At 30.1% G+C, this 18,390-nt stretch overlaps 1 long non-coding RNA gene across 1 annotated transcript in view; it reads right to left on the bottom strand.

The window, feature by feature from the left end:
- Window positions 1-276: 276 nt before the first annotated feature.
- LOC136987224 (uncharacterized) overlaps window positions 277-18,390 on the bottom strand; it is a 43,475-nt gene continuing 25,361 nt past the window's right edge. Inside the window, exons 2-3 of the long non-coding RNA XR_010882589.1 lie at window positions 1,030-1,098; window positions 277-349 (exon numbers count right to left, since the gene is read on the bottom strand). This is a non-coding gene — a long non-coding RNA (uncharacterized lncRNA). The remainder of the gene's footprint in view (window positions 350-1,029; window positions 1,099-18,390) is intronic.

Raw genomic sequence — 18,390 nt, 5'->3', positions numbered from 1 at the left:
ATTTAATGTTAACAGATGTTAACTCAAGTTCGCGCCGGGTCGGTCAGACTCATGTGACAACTTGAAATTAATTATTTATAATTAATGCGTATTGTTTCCTTGCTTCACAATACACTTCGTTTCCTTATTTAAAATCCCACTGACTTCAATGCACGAAGAAAATGTCGAATAAACCGCACTTCTCATCTGAAAATAGCGATGTTTAATGCATTACCCAATAATGTGTACTAATATATACTTAAAATTATCTAAAACATACCCTTATCATGAAGTCGCGTTTAACATAAAAGAATCCGCCCATAGATATTCCGAGAGGAATCTTTCCGAATCTCTTCATAAAGTCGTTTATCTTTTAAAAATAAAATTTATAAAATTAATGAATAATTTGCTAATTAAATAATATTTGAATATGTTAACTATTAACAATAAACGACCTGCTCCTTTCGAGTATAAATGATGATCTAGTTTACATTTTTTGTTTATTATTACAATAAATGAATTCAAGATCGTGTCAAATTGAAAAGGACAGACAATAAATTACAGTAGAGAGTCGTTAATCGGAACCCCGGTAATCGGAATCGCCGGTAATCGAAACGATTTTCAGTCGGACTGTGTCATGCTGAATCGAACGTTTTTGATACTAGATTTACTTCTAAAGTATAATTTTCATGTTTTTATATTCTTCAATATATTTATTTTGTTTGTACAAAATAAAGAAATAATTTTTAACGATACGATAGCCTCGATTATTATTATAAAAATTTTCGTTAGGCTTAAAATCGACGAAAATTCAACGCGAAGCGACACGCAACGGAGAAAAATTCAACACGGAGCGACACGCAACGGAGAAAAATTTCAACATCGGATAGGTTAATATATTTTTTCGTACATAATCGGTAATCGGAACAAATCACTAATCTGAACAACCCCAGTCCCCAATTGATTCCGATTAACGACTCTCTACTGTATATTAAATAAATACGGTAACAACTCGCAGTTATAACGTAGTTATTGAAGTTATTTACATACCTTATATTTGAATGTCAATGGGAGATTTGCAGAAGAAACCTTTTCGATACTTACGAAATTATCGTACATCTGAAAACAGAATATTATAGATCAATGTATGAATTTACGACTAGACATTAAATGAAATACTAATAAAAATAATTATAAAATGTTAATGGTTTCTAAATTCAAATAGTAAATTGAATGAACACGGCATCTGTGGCAGCGCCGTATGCGTACATGTGACCGGTACTATACGTGTTGCACTTACCTATGAGTGTAATATACTCGTAGAAGCTGCGATAGGACACTACTGTCAACTTTACTGATACTTTGCACTGCGTGTTTTCTAAAACTATTTTGAAATTCTCCGAATTACGGTATTGCCTTCGAAAATATAATGACAAACATCGAAAGCAAGCCTTTAAACAATATGCAACTTTGGCATGTAATATATAGAGTTCTATATATTGTTAAAACACAACATTGATTTAATGAAACAAAATTCATTATTGCGTAAAGTATTAATTAAATTTTTAAAGTAATAATAATATAAAAAATACTAATATGATTGCTATCAGTGCTTATAGTACATAATAAATGTTATAAAGCTGTTAATTTTCATAAATCAAACAAGTGCAACTTGTTAGCTTTCAGTATGAGAATTTCATAATTCGGTGTATTTTCTATAAAAAGTTATGTTCTCCGCACACATATTAAGTTATATCTATATATGACTTTTATAAGTCAATAATAGATAATCAAATTATGAACTAAACACCATATAGGCATTTAGATTTATTTAGATCTAAACATAAAAAGTAACGCATGAAAAGAATAAATAAATAAATATATATATATATATATAATTATAAGTACATGAATTTATACATATTCTAGTTATTGATAAAACTCTAACATAACCTACAAGAAATTAATTTAATCGTTTAAAGAATCAAAGAAGTAATGATCACATACCAGAGATGTCAAATGAGAGAGAAACCAGCTACCAGCAATTAATCCAATCAGAAATAACAACGATACTGTTATAAAAACAATTCTGACTGTCGAGTATAATTGCGTACCAAATGAAAGCAGCCCCGTAGAGAAAACACGTGTAGACAAAAGGCAAAAGAACATCCCATTCTTCGTTCAACATTCTCCAATATCCCCAAAATTCAACTTGATTTTGCATCATTTCCTGTAATGTGTCTTGTAGAAAAAGTTCCTTAACAGTTATTTCCTTTATTTCTTCGGCCAGCGGCAGGAGTCTTTTCTGCATTATGAATACAACCGCTGAACATAAACAAACCTGATGTAAGATCTGACTAATCCACGCTTTATGGGACATTTATGCTATAACAGACACAAGAAATGCTTCTGTGTCTGTTCCGTTTTGTTTCTTTATTTCCGCATAATATGTAATTCCGGACATCACAGTAATCGTGATAAATAAGATAAATAACAGACATAACAAACGCAATGAGTACTCTTCCATGGTGTCGGTTATTTTCCATTCTTCCGGATAACTGCCTGCGATGCAATGGAAGTGGATTTTTCGTCGTTTTAGTATACTGAACTGTCCAGCAATGTAAAGTGAGAAAAGTGCAAATACTACTGATGCTTCAAATGCGTAATCTCCATATGTTTTTCCAATTCTTACAAAGTAAATGTTGATATTGTACATCCTTATCAGAAAAGTACAAAATATCATCCAGAGAAATACTTCTACAAATAAAGTGTACAGCTTAAATAATATTGACCGTAAAGAGACGTTTGCTGTTTTGTTTTCTTCTACGCATGGACACGGATTCCAATAAAATAGACCAAATACCTTCGCTGAATTAAGTACTGGAGCCAACATGTACCCCATGCAACGTTGTCTTTCTCTAAATGGTAGCATTTTTTACTTGAATAAAGAGAATTGTCTTTGAGTCTACCAATTTGAGCCTTCTTCTCGGAGAAAATTTTACTTGGTTCGTATGAAATTAGAATATTCTGTTGCTGTGGCCACCAATTGATTCGTTTTAAAATTTTTTCATATTACGTCATGTGTGAGGTAAATCATTTCAACACTGCTGTTGTCTTGTATCGTTTTAAATATTGTCCTCTGTATAGTATTAATAAATATAATAAATAAATAAATATTTACCATACTTATATGTATACTGGTATATATATATATAGGATTTTCTTTTTGTCTTCTCTCCTACTTTTGAAACTTCGCTCGTGCTTAGTTCAATAAAGACACTTAATTGCTTAAAGACACTAAAATGCAAAAAACCACAACTAAAGTATTGATAGTACAGTAGAATCCGAGTTCAGGTTAATACTTAACTGTCTACCTCACATCCGCGGGGTAGAAATTTCGGAAAATTCATTACCCTTAATATAATGGCTGTAGTAAAAATCCACATTATTAATTCAAATTCCAGAACCAATATGAAATTAATGTTGACGGAACAGCTAAAAGCGAGAATTATAATAAGTTTTTAATTTACACACAGAATACTCGTGCGTGCCTGTCATTTTTGCATTGTTTCTCTTTCTCTAGTGAATCCTGAAATTCTTAAATCCAAAGAAACTTTACTTTTTGTTCCAACCAAGTACCAAAAGATTGCCAAAGCATGCATAGTATACCATACGTAAAAGGAAAGGATTGTTTAAACCGCTTCCTGCTATTTTTTCTACGGGACTACAAAACAATGGATTTTCGTTTGTTCCATACCTCTAAATTAATAGAATAACCATCTCTACCATCATTACAAAATTCAAAATTTTTCTATAAATGGACATCCATTTCTTGTGTTTCTCTCTAAGCTGTTGGTGTTGGCAGCGCTTATAAGCTATATTCCCGAAAAGTGCGGAAAGGTTTAAAATGGGACAAAGCATGCAATAAACGCAACTATCAGCCATTTTACCCTGTTCCCTCATTAATTTGTGTATTGCATGCCGAGTTACACTCGGCATGCAATACACTGTTGCTGCTTGCTGCTTAGGAAAGCTCTGCTGCTTGACAATGTCTGGTTTACGTTATGGAATCGATGTATGTGTTATAAAATTCTGCACATTGATTTATATTGACGAATTCGTTTCAGAAACGATATTATGCAACTCTCGAGAAAATAATACTACACTTTAGCATTGTACGATCGTACGCTGTTTGCGATCGTGATATTCGAATTCAAATTTTATGTCTCTACCGTTGTACGTAGATTTCCTAATCGATATCGTATATTAAATTATTACTTGAATATTAAAATACAGTATATTTAATTCTAGAATCACTGATTGCTGCTTACAATAAATATATTATACTTTGTTTTTTCTACATTTCTACTTCAGTTTCTGTAATTAATTGATATTTAAAAATATATTTCGAATAAATAAGCAATATATTACAGGGATGTGTTATATCATATTCCTACGATCTCACGACAAAGTAATAAAATGTATAGTTAATTTACAGACTATAATACTATAATTCGTTGTATCGCGACACTTCTGGATATGGAAAACTCGGGTAAATTATAATTTTTCTCTTGTCTACAAATTGTAAAGTGTTGTTCTCTTTTCCACAAAAACAATTCATTCAGATTAGTGTTTTATTGTGGGTGTAAAAGATTAAATAATTTGTCTTAGATAGGAGAAAGTGTAGTTTATATGTTAAACCAATTTCGACTTGATAATAAAAATTCATCGAACATAATTATATAATCAATTCAATTTTAGAATATCGCCAGATGGTAATTAAGATTAAAAGGTTTAAAATTGAAAACATCGTCTGTTGAAAGTGTTTCGGTTTTAATGTTTTAGACTACAATTTTTGGCATTCGACATTTCTTTGTAGTCTATTCGCCGTGAAAATTAAAAAGTTTCCTTTCAAAACAATAAATAATATTTAATTAAAAGCAATACTTTTAAAGTTTTTAAATTGACATGCAAGTAGTGTATAATGATCGGTCGTCAAAAATTACATTTCAGAACATTTAATGTAAATATGCTGTTATTACTTTATCAACAGACTGAGTCTTCAATTTTAAATTTTTAAAAGTTAATTATATTGCTAAAACTGTTAATTACATAATGAAAATTAAATTATCGAAATTATAATACTTAAACAGAGTAAAATTTCATTAATCGTCATATCCATATTTTAATAATTTAATAATAATTTAGTTTCATAATAATAATTCCGTTTATAAATTTTATTATAAATCGACATGTCCTTTAGAAATTCCACTCTAACGTTTACTGAAACACGCCATGTCCACGCTTTCATGCCTTTTCGTAATCAGGCAAACATTGGCGATGATAGGAAATGCCAAACATTTCTTATTCGAGTAGCAACTATCTTATATAATTACATATTACATAAGATAGTTGTATATAGTATGGATATATTATATAATAATTACATATATTAAAATGTTTCAAATAAAAACCATTTGTTTAACATACATATTATTATTAATAGTAATTACAATCATTTACAACCTTTTAATATATTATACTCGGTACAATAAGAATTAAAAAGTACGGTATGAAAATCCATAGAAAGTTTTCCTCTATTTCCTGTATTACTTTCAAGCGTTGCAGTTAAAATAATTGTGTTTCTGAAAACAGAATTATGTTATAGAAACATAAATACGAATTTAACATGATAAATATTTTGTCCAGTTTTACAATGGAAAACCGAGCATGCTTTACAGATATGAAAGAACTGACGAAAATACTTGAGGATTTCGTGTTGTCTCGGGCCGTTTTGCCTCACAACACGAATTAACGTTTATTTTTTCGGTCTCCTCGCATTTTTATGAAGCATATAGCTATAATCACTTCGTACAATTAACTACCAATCTATTTATGTTGTACAGCGTATTTATATACATTCCATTACTAACATAAATCAATTAATGTTTAGAGTTAATAGTACAATTTCACATAGTAATTACGTAACGTAATAATATTATATATTAAATCAATTCATATTTATATAATTATTGATTTTTATGAATTCCTCAAACTGAAATTGATAAATAATTGGATGCTTGATAGAATCCATTGTCACATAAATCACAATTCCGAGCAACTATCGTAAAATTGTTGATACGAGAATTTATTTATACATTTAAATCTGGAATGGAAATGAGTTAAATTCAATGCATTTGTTATTATTTAAAAGAGAAATATAGTCCCATAAATGTATTTCTATCAAAATATCGATAAAGACGTTGTCAAATACGAATTATTTTATTGAAGTATTACAAAACTACAATTTATATAACAATCATGTCTTTAAACAGTGTATTGCTTATCAATCTTAATAAATTAAAGTAAAAATAAATGTATCTCTTTGTGTTTACTGTAATTATCATACACAAGATATCGATTAATTTTAATTTAAACAATTTAAAATATTATAAGCTAAATTGAGAAAAATCTTCATCTGAGTATAACATTATATTAAAATAATAATAATAATAATAAATGCTATATTGTGTGTAACTGTTTATCGTAGACGTTGTTTGTTTTTGTGGAAATTGGTTTCTTCTGCTTTTTTGTTGTCGGATATTAAACGAAATATATCACAAGGAAAGTATGGAAATCAGTCAAATGTTGAATTCAGGAGTATTTAAATTTCGATACATTATGACATATTAGGATTTTACTCGTCATTAGGATTCAAAAGTTTTTAGAAAACTCACGATGGTTCTATCATTTTGCAAGACTACGTACAACAGACAGAACCGATGACATCACGAGGCCGAAATTTCAAAACTTCATCTATGTCCGAGATATTCCAGGTGAAGACATATCACGTGAATCTGTCATACAATTTGAAATTGTAGAAAAGTCACGCGTTATAAATTAATCGAGATCTCTAATCTACATTAATACCTAGGAATATTTATCTTTGATTTTTAGACAATGCATTTAACATTAACGACGCCGTGATAAAAAATCAATTTTTCCAAAGATATCTGTGTTTTCTGGGTTCGCGTTTGCGGTTTTAAGCATTTCTAGACGTTTTTCTTCTTTTTGACATTGGAAATGCGTAAAAATTCGAACGTGCGAGTTTCGTATAGATTTAAACATAATGTCAAGCGCATGTCACCAAATGTAGAGTTTAGTGTCAAGTAGACACAGTAAAACCCATCCACACAGCTAAGATTTTATTTGTCAGATAACGTCTACAATTCTGTGTAATATCATGTTAATGCGGACATTTAAAAGAACTGAATTTATTCAATGAAGAAAGTGAATTACTGATTGAAACACCTGTCATATTACACTGCTTATAGTATCTTTCACAGTTTTTTTTTGACACTTTTTAGTATTTTGTCAACATCAAGACTCATTATTATTTTCAACACAAAATTTATTTTTCCACAACATTGTATGAATATAGAATTAAATCTCTTATCATTTCTAATATGAATTTATATACTTTTTTTAATCTTATCATACATAAGATTAACCATGTTTTACATTTCTATTAAAATTATTTATAAAATTATATTAAAATCTACTGACATTTCAAAATTATGTAAAATTAGTCGATTGTTTAAATATGGAACAGTTAGACATCTTATGAATTTAATGACTGTTTTCCTGGATTGCGTGCAAGAATATTCATGAATGATAAATATACGTATATTTTCTGAAATTAAAACACACAAAATATGAATGATCGAAATTGAAATTTTACGACTTTCTATTCATCTGCAAGTATACGTAATGTTTTCGAATGGGAATCCTCTATTTTTGTTAATTATTGTATGCTGTAATTACTCATTGCCATAACTATAAAAGCATTTCTGAAGCAGCATTAAATAACGGTCTGGAAGAGGTTTACCATCTTTCAAATTTAGAGAAAATATAGTTGTAAATGCACCATGAACTTTAATAATGTACGCACTCTATCTGTAGGTTATGTTACTACCGTTTGATTAACCTACCCTGCCTGGGAATTTTTACGAAATGCGAATTAAACCATATTAAATTCGTATATTGTTCGTATTCTTCTGTACGAGATCATTAACGAAAACGTAATTTTAAATTTTCAACTTCGTAAGACGTCATGTTAAAATCTATAATATTAATTCAGTCTTACAAGATCAATAACAAATTAAATAAAGAAATTGTAAAATATTTGCATTTAAAATACGAGGATGAAAAAAACAACGAAATAAAACATTTATTTTTATTTTTATTTTTTTTTTTTAAACTCCACTGAGAGTTGCTTAACTTTTCCTGCAACATTGAAAATTTTGGTAGCGCCACCTGTCGTGATATTTTTTCAAAAACTTTATATGCCTTTAACTATCATAAAATGGCAAAAGACCTAATTTTGAGAGTAGGAAGGGGGTTTTATGCTAATAACATCTAACGTCTTCATTAAGTCAGACACTACTAAAGACGTGATACGACTCGCTTTATTACCCATACCCCTAGACCTTTAACCACCAAAATTTAATAGCCTCAATCCTCCTGACAAACAAACCTCCCTGCAAAATTTCAAAAATTTTCGACAAAAGGCACAGGGGTTATTAAGCTTCAAAATGGGTGAAGAAAATTGTGCCCCATACACTAACATCCGAACGTACAGAAAAGACCCAAGAAATTTCTTGAATTTCTAGACGTTTCAAAGTCCCGAGTCCAGAAATATAAAAATCCATAAACGCTAATTTCCCTCCAATAGATAAACGGTATCACAAGAAGGAGACTATTGATGGAATTAATCATTAAATATAACTGGGGTTAGAGCCTTTTCTCATAATTTAATAATATTCTGATGCTCAGGGCCGTGTTCAGTAACACAGAACACCTAAGTTAGAATTCTGAATGGCTCAGTAGACGGAGCTAAGAATGCTCTAGCATCACTGAACGATCCTAGGCAAAATGGTGGACGAAGTTAAAATTATGATTGCAACAATTGTGGGAAACAAAAGGATGAAATAACCAATAACAATTATTCAAATAGAAGCTGCATCAGATCGTGATGAAATTAATTAAGCAATTATTAATCTTAATCAACGAAATGGACCGTTATTTTCGGTTAAAATGTATTCCGAATCTGTTATACCGACGTACGATAATTTTACTTTTCGAAGTCATTTTAGAATGATTTAATGATTTTGAATGAGAGTATAACATGGTGATTGTATAATAAAATACGTTTATTCAAACACGAGCAGCCATCTTGAAAATCGTACGACAAAAACAATGATGTCACTAAAAGAAATTAGCAATTAGCATAGACAAAAGAAGCTGACTGAACAAGCTAGAATTTTAGCGGTGGGGTCAAGCAGCAGTTAGAAACGAGTTGAACATCGCATTTCCTAAGAAGCCTCTATTCTGTGTTATATTAATTAATTTTTCAAATGCTTATTCCAGAAATTGGCAGAAATTTACTACTTTACAACACGTAAATAAAACAAAAGGACACACAAGCAATACGAATGCCGGGTAATGTAGAACATCCTCCCTCAAAGTAACCAAATCACATGTGACAGGAAGTACGTTAAAGATTGTTTAAATATTCGGAATTATGCAATGTTATAAAGAATAAGAACTACAAATACATGCTCTTCATACATGCAATTGGTTCATTATTTCAAAACGTGTTACCACACAAACCCAAATGTGTCAAAGTATATAAAGATAACATAAAATGACTGTTTTGTACAAATTATATAATTTAATGTACAATTAAAAATCTGTTTTTCTTCAATTTTCTAATTTCCTCATGAGAAAAGTTCGAAATTTTCTGTAATTCTTTGAAGGTAATTTAACTATAAACAAAGTTCATAATTACATGTCGACTCTCCTTTCTATTCAAGATAAAAATTTCAATTCAAGCAACTGACTTGTCAAAGTGACTAACTATAAAAGAAAACAAGCAATTTGTGTGCTGACTCCAAATTAAATAATAATTCTCTATTCAGATATCGTTATAGGATGGCAATAAACCCTCGGCAAGCCAATGACTGTTTTCTGGTATGCAATGCAAGGACTCACCTTATAAAAATAAATATCCAATATTCTTTATATATATATATATATTCATGTTTTGTAAAAAAACTTATTAGATTTTTAAACATTAAGAATAAATTTGAATAAAATATATAAAGGTACTCTCGATACTTAAGACACTAAATAATTATGTATTTACACAAATTTCAGCTGTCACACAACAAAATTTTGAATCATGCATTTTTCAATTTCGATCCGCACACTTAGAAAGGTTGTCCAACATAGGAGCTATTTAAATCAAACATTAGTTTTTCTACATAATTATATATACAGGGTAAGTTTTTTATCTTGAGACAATAAAATGACTAAATTAAATCTCATTATTTTGAAAAAAAAATATAGACAAAAGTTGTAGGGTTTTGATAATGCACAATAAAGTTTAGAAGACCTCCTAAAAATATGTATGAAACTTTAATAAATCAAATGATGCAATTTTACTACTCTGCATACAAATGCTTTCATCCTGAAAATTTCATTAATTGTATCAAAATTTTGAATTTTGAATTTAATACTAATTTGAAGATTAGTAATAAACAAGAGTTTCATACAGAAACAAAAACATTAAACTTAGTAAATTGGTCTTTCATATCATTTTATACATTATTAATTACTACTCTTATACAATTCTAATTATCTGTAACAATAGAAACCAAGAGCTGCCAAGTATTAGACATTTTCCATCAAAAACATGAAACAGTTTAAACATTTTATACACTGTAAGACATGAATTCTTAACCTTTTTGTATTCTTTATAAACATGTACGAAAATTTTACTATACTTTGAGCTTTTTCTGTCTAAAGCTACTATAGTCTATGTTTCTAAATGTTTTGTATTTTTATCAAAAGAATCAGATGAGTCGTTAGGAGTGATGTCATGAGGGATGATAACCTGTGGTGTTAAATCCGTAAAGTGTTTTTTGTACCAGACTATACACAATCCTTAGAAATGCTTTTTTTATTTACTAACATTACTTGTAAATTGTATTTTCAGTATATTTCTAAATGTAAAATTAGAGATTACCGAAATTAAAATTACACCTTTAAATTAAAATATCATGTGCATAGTCTATATGCAACTATTTTTCTTATTTGATCATTTTCCTAATTGTATTATATTTCTAAAATATTTCTGTAATGTTAATAGGTGCATCTTCTTAATTATTCGTATTATATTTTTGTCGACTTTAAATGCTCTTGCAAACTACTTCTTACACCGAGGGAAAAGAAATACGATTTCAAATTAAAACATATTTAAAGTAATGTAATCCAGTTACATTCAATTTGAAATTGTGTGTTTCTCTTCAATCAGTGTAACAAGTGATAGTTCAAGAAAACATCCAATGTCAACAAAAGTATAATATAAATATTTCAGTAATGTTTATTGTAAGCAGGAAATAATGAGAGTTTAGACTATAATAGATTAAACATGTAAAATGGAAATTAACAGTTTTTTAAGTAGATGATAACGACAGTTTAAACCGGGCCTCGCCAACCCGCGGCCAGTGACGTTTAATTGTGTGGCCCTCTAAGCAATATTATATATCAACTAAAACTTTTCTTTTTTTGTTATGTGTATACCATAACAATTAAATAAATGAAAATTTGCTCCTGTCATTGTTATAATGAGCAAGTGTCAGTACAAACTCTTCGTATAACGATAAAATCTTAATCATTTTGTATTTGTTTTACTTTTTTAAAAGCATGTTTGCCTAGACTGTGACCCACTGTGATGTTATGTGTGATCAAAGTGACCCACAAAACAATTTAAGTGGGCCAGAAAATTCTCTATTGGCTAATTTTCATCTGGTATTTTTAGTGTTTCAAGTCAAAAGACTTCTGAAATATCAACATAGACATTAATAAAGTGATTAAAAATGCACTTTTCAAACGAGACCATTGTAATTGATAGACTTAATCATCATTATGGCAATAACTCATATTTTGTCATATTAAAAAAAATATGAGTTAATTTCTACATTTAAAAAGTCCACAGCAATAAAAAAAAATGTATTTATTGATTTCAGTAACCTAAAATCGTTACTGACAAGCAGAATTTCCATTTTTGGAAACTGATTTTCTTTTTATTTTAGCATATTATTATCTACTGCAGACTTAGCATATTATTAGGACTTATACCGGTGTTCCATTTCTTGCAAAAGAAGGAATTCTTATTCACAAATAAACAATCTTTATTTTTTACATAATATTTCACCTGATTTTCTTTCTCATTTGTATCTTGTGTGAAAATGTGAAGCTTAAAGTCATTTAAGGCAACTGTTCTCTCTAACACCAATTTCAATATATTCGTAATTTAATTGATAAAACTCTAATTTATTGCATTTTTATGTTAAAAACGCATTAAAATTTTATTCGAATAGATTTTTACATGCAAACAACTAATTTATACAGTAGATACTCTTACTAGTTATTTAATTTAAAATTTTCCATTCTGACAAACACGTGGACATAAAGCTGGCTCAACAATTCTATATTCGTCGTTTCCCAATGCTTATTGATGTAATCCTGCAACGTGTTCCTTAGCTTTTCTGAAACCATTTAGTGTCACAATTTTATTATTTAAAACTTTTTATATTTTTAATTATTGTAAAATGAAAAACAGTTTAATTTTCAAAGCAGAAATGGATGTTATAAAAAGTTCTAGATGCGAATAACGAATAAAATCGTCATTAAGTCACACCTTACTCGAGATATGACACGACTCCCTTTATTTTCCCACCCTTCCACCTTTAACCACGAAAATCCCCTAATAAACAAACCTCCCGGCAACATTTCAGAAAATTTTCGACAAAAGGCACAAGAATTATTAAGCTTCCAAGTGAGTGAACAAAATCTTGGACCCCAAACACACACACAGAATAAAAAACTCGAATTGTTTTTGCACTTCTCGATGTTTCACGGTGTCCTAAGTCCAAAAAGGTAAAATTCATTCAAGAACCGATTGCAATACCTTTCCTCTGTTGTGTATAACATTCGGTAAACTAATATTCTGTAGAATAAAAGATAAAACATTAGCGATTATTCGGCAATCGGCGAACAAACAACGAATGAAGGTAGTTAAAAAGCTTTTGTTGTGTTCAATCTGATTTTAGTTTTCATTAGAAGTGGAGAAAAACCCGTCTAACTTCTGCGCTAGAGAATAACGGGTGTTGTCTCGAAAAAAACACCAAATACGACTCCGCTTATATCCCAATTAAACCTCTGCATCTGAGGTGTTCTGGCGTTCTAGTCATTACCGAAGTGTAAAGCTAGAAATTTTTTCCCAAATTTGCTAAAAGTTCGATTAGCCAGTCCACTCGCTAATGAAGTTCTAAGAATCGACTTTTTCAGTTATACATATTTGTGTAATAATTGATTTTACACATCAATATAAGATTTTTCACGAAATAATTTTCGCCCTCTATCGGCGCGTTTCGTTACTACCGCTCATTTTTAAAAAATGCATATCGGAATCGGCCAACTAAAACTTGTGTATTGTCAATTTTCAGAAACTAAAAAATAAAAATTGGAAACGGGATCAATCCTATTTCAATAAACAACCATATTCATGATAGAATTAATTAGAATCAGGCTTAAAACAACTACAGTGGTGCCTCATATAACGTACTTAATCCGTTCCAGGTGCACGTCCGTTAAGTGAAACGTCCGTTATACGAAACGCATTTTACCATAGAAATACATGATAAAACATCTAACTCGTTTGGCAGCATCAAATAAACGTAATGTATACTAAAAAAAATGAACATGTGGTGCGTTGTTTTATTCCTCCGCGTAACTCTGCGCGAGCGACATCCGTTTAAAAATTCCTGCAAAACGCGTTCCTAAATTCTGGTGGCAGTGCGCGGCGTCGAACGGCAAAAACGGCCGCTTGTAGCAGTAGTTTACAATAAAAAGCAACATGGCGTCTTCCATGGCTCAGATAGTTTCCATTCCGGGTCAATTATGTGGTTTTATAAATGAAAATTTAAAAATTGTAAAAGCGCAAGTTAGTGCACGCGGTGATGTAAGTGTCTGTACGAATTTTTTTCGAATAGTAGCCGGCATTCTAATTTTTTTCGTGGCTATTTTGAATGCTCTTTCAACAAATAATCCACTTTATGGTTATATTTTACAATTGAGACTCTTCTTTTGCCTTTAAAAAGTCATATTTTAGAATTATAGATTCCTCTATCACGATACTATCGATAGTGCGGGCAGCGCCATCTTTCTTTCTTTCACCGTTGTTCCTAAATGCCTACAAACAGCAGCGCACTCCTGTAGTAGCGGAAACGCGGAGCGACCTCTATTAAAGAACGCACCGATGGAGCAGTCGCCAATTATGCCAGAAAGTCCGTTGTTCGCAGCCAGTCCGTTGCTCGAGTCACGTAACGGCAAACAGAAAGTGCGTTGTTCGCAGCGTCCGTTATTCGAGGCGTACGTTATACGAGGCACCACTGTATTTTAGTTCCTGTATCTTATCCCTTTGTGTTCTAAACAATAGTAAATAAAACAGAAGACAAAATACAACTAATTTTTTTATAAAAATCCACTGTAATGTTGAAATTTTGATAAAATATTTATTAATTTGAACGTAGCAAACCGGCAAACAGCGTTGATCCCCAACCCCAGCTTTATTTTGATAAACATAAAATCTAATGTATTTTCTAAATCTGTATAAATTGTCTACGCGAGAATTTTCTTAAACTTGTCCTGGCTAATTTTTATAAAATCAAAGTTTTTCTTCAATTTTCAAATAAGTATATGTAGGCGTCCGGTTGTCCCTGCGATTACAGATCTAGAAACGCTTTGTTTAGGTAATAAATGGCGAATTCAAAATAAAAATAACCGAATGCCGAGTTTAAAATTCTTATTGTGTTTTCTCTAGCATATAAATCTGTAAGCAGTGACGTCAAATCAACGTTCACAGTATATCCAAACGAAGTTGTGAAGTTTCGCGAATTTCAATCGATAAAAGTGATTTATTGCCGCAAATATCATAAAATATGTGAGATTAACAGTAAGACGCACACCATTACACAGCGAAAATTGTTTAATTAATATTCTACGAGCTGACCTTTAACTCACGTTCTTTATTCATATACTACACTTATGATTATTTACTTAACGAATAAAAAACAGCGAAAAAACGTACAAATATATGATACTAAATAACTTCCAATATACTAAACTACATAAAAAAACAATTTATTATATTTGGCACAAGTTAAATGCGCTCTATTACAATTCTGAAATCGAGCCTTAGAAATATTATAACTCGCTGTAAATTGCAGTTAACCAAATGCACAACAACACTCATAATAAATTAAAATCATCATTCCATTTAAAAATAAACTTTGATTCCTAATAATCCCTTTTTGCCAACACTTTAATAACAGAAAAATTAAACAACGTCCAAACCAATTAAATTCAATATATATATTTGATATTCTGACGTAACAGAAATTTATACAAGAAATTTCTCAGCGACAAATGTAAGAAAAAATTACAAAATAATCAACACCACGTCTTCCCCTCTTTTAATAACCAGCAAGAAACAAGAAAATACCACACACAAAACAATACTAAAAATTCTTATAATTCATCTTGGACTAACTGTATAAGTGTCCTCCTCCTTGTTGTCCCTTCGAACGTTTACAAAAAATTACAATTTCACAAGCAGCGATAACCTTCCTTTACAGGCGAGTATTCCCGGCCTCAATATGTAAACAAATTTACACAGTTTTTACGTTCTACGAAAAGTAAGAACGAAAGTTTTTAAAAGGTTCAGCAGCTTTAGAGGATTTCAATGCCTTTCTTTAGATTGCTTTCGACAGGTGACGAATTATACATTACCAAATTAGCAAGTTTGGTTATATGTAATTTATCACCTGCTAAAATTATTTTTGATCCATGCTTTTATCCCTCCAGCGTCATTTCGCTAAAGGGTGTCCTCACCTTTCCGTACTAACCAACTTTCCTGTTCGAAAAAACTTTCTGCAAATTTCCAAATATTGAATTTAACAAGCGTATTGCAAGCCAAGTTCTAAAAAGATATTAATAACTTGCACGCAATTAGTTTTTATAAAAGAATAATTAAGATATACGTTTTTAATAATGATCTCCCTCTGGTGGCGTGCAACGTTACTACTATTCTGTTAATGTGTGATGCAATTTACAGGCTATAGTTTCTATTATAATCACGTTTCCTAAGAAGCTTGTATTCTGTTTTATATTAATTTTAAAAATATTTGTTAAGCATTTCAGAGAAATAAATTAATTTGCAGACATTTACTTTCAAAAACGTCAAGAAAAGAACACATGAGCAATATCGATGCCAGGTAGTGTAGAATGCCTCCTCTAAGTGAGAAAAATCGAATTAAAAGAAAAATGAATCTTACAGACTCGGGTAATAAATTTTAACTCGTCTGAAGTGGATCTACATCAACACTAATAGGGCTTCAGCCCTTATCCCACAAAAATTGAATTATCATCATAAATTTTTAATACTCTTTCGTTAACAATGAACACTTATCAATCTAATGTTTGTCATTCAACACCATTTCATAAATAATTATATATCTCAACTCTGATTTTGATGTTATTAAAAATTAATTCCAATCCCCAACTTAAAGATTCTTAACCTAACAAAAAAATGGTGCCCCATTGGACTTCAATAAGCCCTAGGTCCCAAAACCCTGGATCTGCCCCTATTTGTCTGTATTTGCTGGATGTGGTTTTAATTATAACCAATTTTACTACTTAAATATCAGCAATCTTTTTTATTCAAATTAAAAATCTAAATACAAGCAAGTGATTTGTAAACGAAAGAAATTTTAAAAGAGCGAATCATTTCTGTGGACACCATCAAATAATACACTATTGGTCTATTATAAAATTGATATAACATACCAGTTGGACAGGTGGGAAAACTAACCATTGGCATGCCAGCAACTGTTTTCCAGCATATAACCCAGGGCTCAGCTAAAAATATAAATATCCAACAACTTTTTATATATTCCTTTGGTTTAAAAAAATTTATTGGGTTTCTAAAGTACGTATATATGTGACGTTTTACTTATTTGAAAAGGTTTTCTCTATACTTAAAGAAACACAAAATAATAATCTTCTACAAATTTTGATTGGAACATGAGAAAATTTTGCATTGTAGATTTAATGGCTTTGGTGTGTCTCTGAAAAAAATTGCCTCCCCATACAGGAACTGTTTAAATGAAATGTATATTCAACATTTAAATCCTACTTGTAAGTAAATTTGTAAATCATCAATAATACTTCTAAACAGAAAAATATCCTTTTTCTTGCCAACACCTTCCATTATGTATAATTATTGATGTATAGATAATATCTTGTAGAACAAGTTATAATATTACTTCAATCACACAAATAAACTAAAAACAAATGTTATAACAATTTCAGTAATTGAAATAGTAGTATTGTTGATAAATGTGTAAATATAAAGTACTCATAATGGTACAGATATCCCTCATATAATGCAGTAGTTATGTTCTGGAAAAGTGCTGTTTTATGCAAATCTATGCTATATGAAACAAGTAAGATTCTAAAAGCTAGCAAAAATAGTAATTAAGAGTAGTGTTCATTAAAGCGTTTAATAATTAATCAGCAATAACAATTGCATGTTAATAGTGATTTTTTTTTCACCGCTAAACACTGTAAAGTGCAGACATTTCCTTTATAGCAAAACATCGTCGTCGTCTCACCTTCGCACTAATCTGAAGTATCGGCAACATCTCGAGTTTTCTCTACTTTATTCACCAGATCTGATATTTTCATTTGCTTGCATTTGCCTAAAAGATCTTTAAAAATATAGTCATTTTAAGTAGTAACTTTTAATTTAATCTATAAAAAACTAAACACAGCAACAATCTTCTAGCTTTATTTACAACACTATCGCTGACACAATCACCCAGTTTATAAAAAAAGCTAAAATAAGAGTTTAAAACAAAAAAGCAAAAACACTATACAATCAGTTCTAAATAAATAAAACCAGGTAAAAGACATGAAACAACATTAAAAGTCTAAATATTCTAAAATCTATAAGCAAATACAAGACAACCCGCATCCTTGCTTCAAAAAAATAATATTAAATCATGATGTTTGCACATTAAAATTATGACATTTTCTATGAAAATGTCTGTTTCCTTGAATATAAGTTTGCTTTTGTTGCAAATAAAAATGTTCCAATAGTCAAAATGCAAAATCATTATTTTCATTTTATAGGAACAATTCAATTCTTGAAATTGCCAAGCAAGAACTTTCACCCTTATAGAACTTTAAGCAATGCTAAAACATTACAAACAAAATGAAAGA

Source organism: Centruroides vittatus, unplaced genomic scaffold (assembly GCF_030686945.1).
Source record: "Centruroides vittatus isolate TY-2023 unplaced genomic scaffold, ASM3068694v2 scaffold_149, whole genome shotgun sequence".
NCBI lineage: Eukaryota > Metazoa > Arthropoda > Arachnida > Scorpiones > Buthidae > Centruroides > Centruroides vittatus.
The sequence above is the reverse complement of the archived record's forward strand: the minus strand, read 5'-3'. Positions and strand labels throughout refer to the sequence as shown.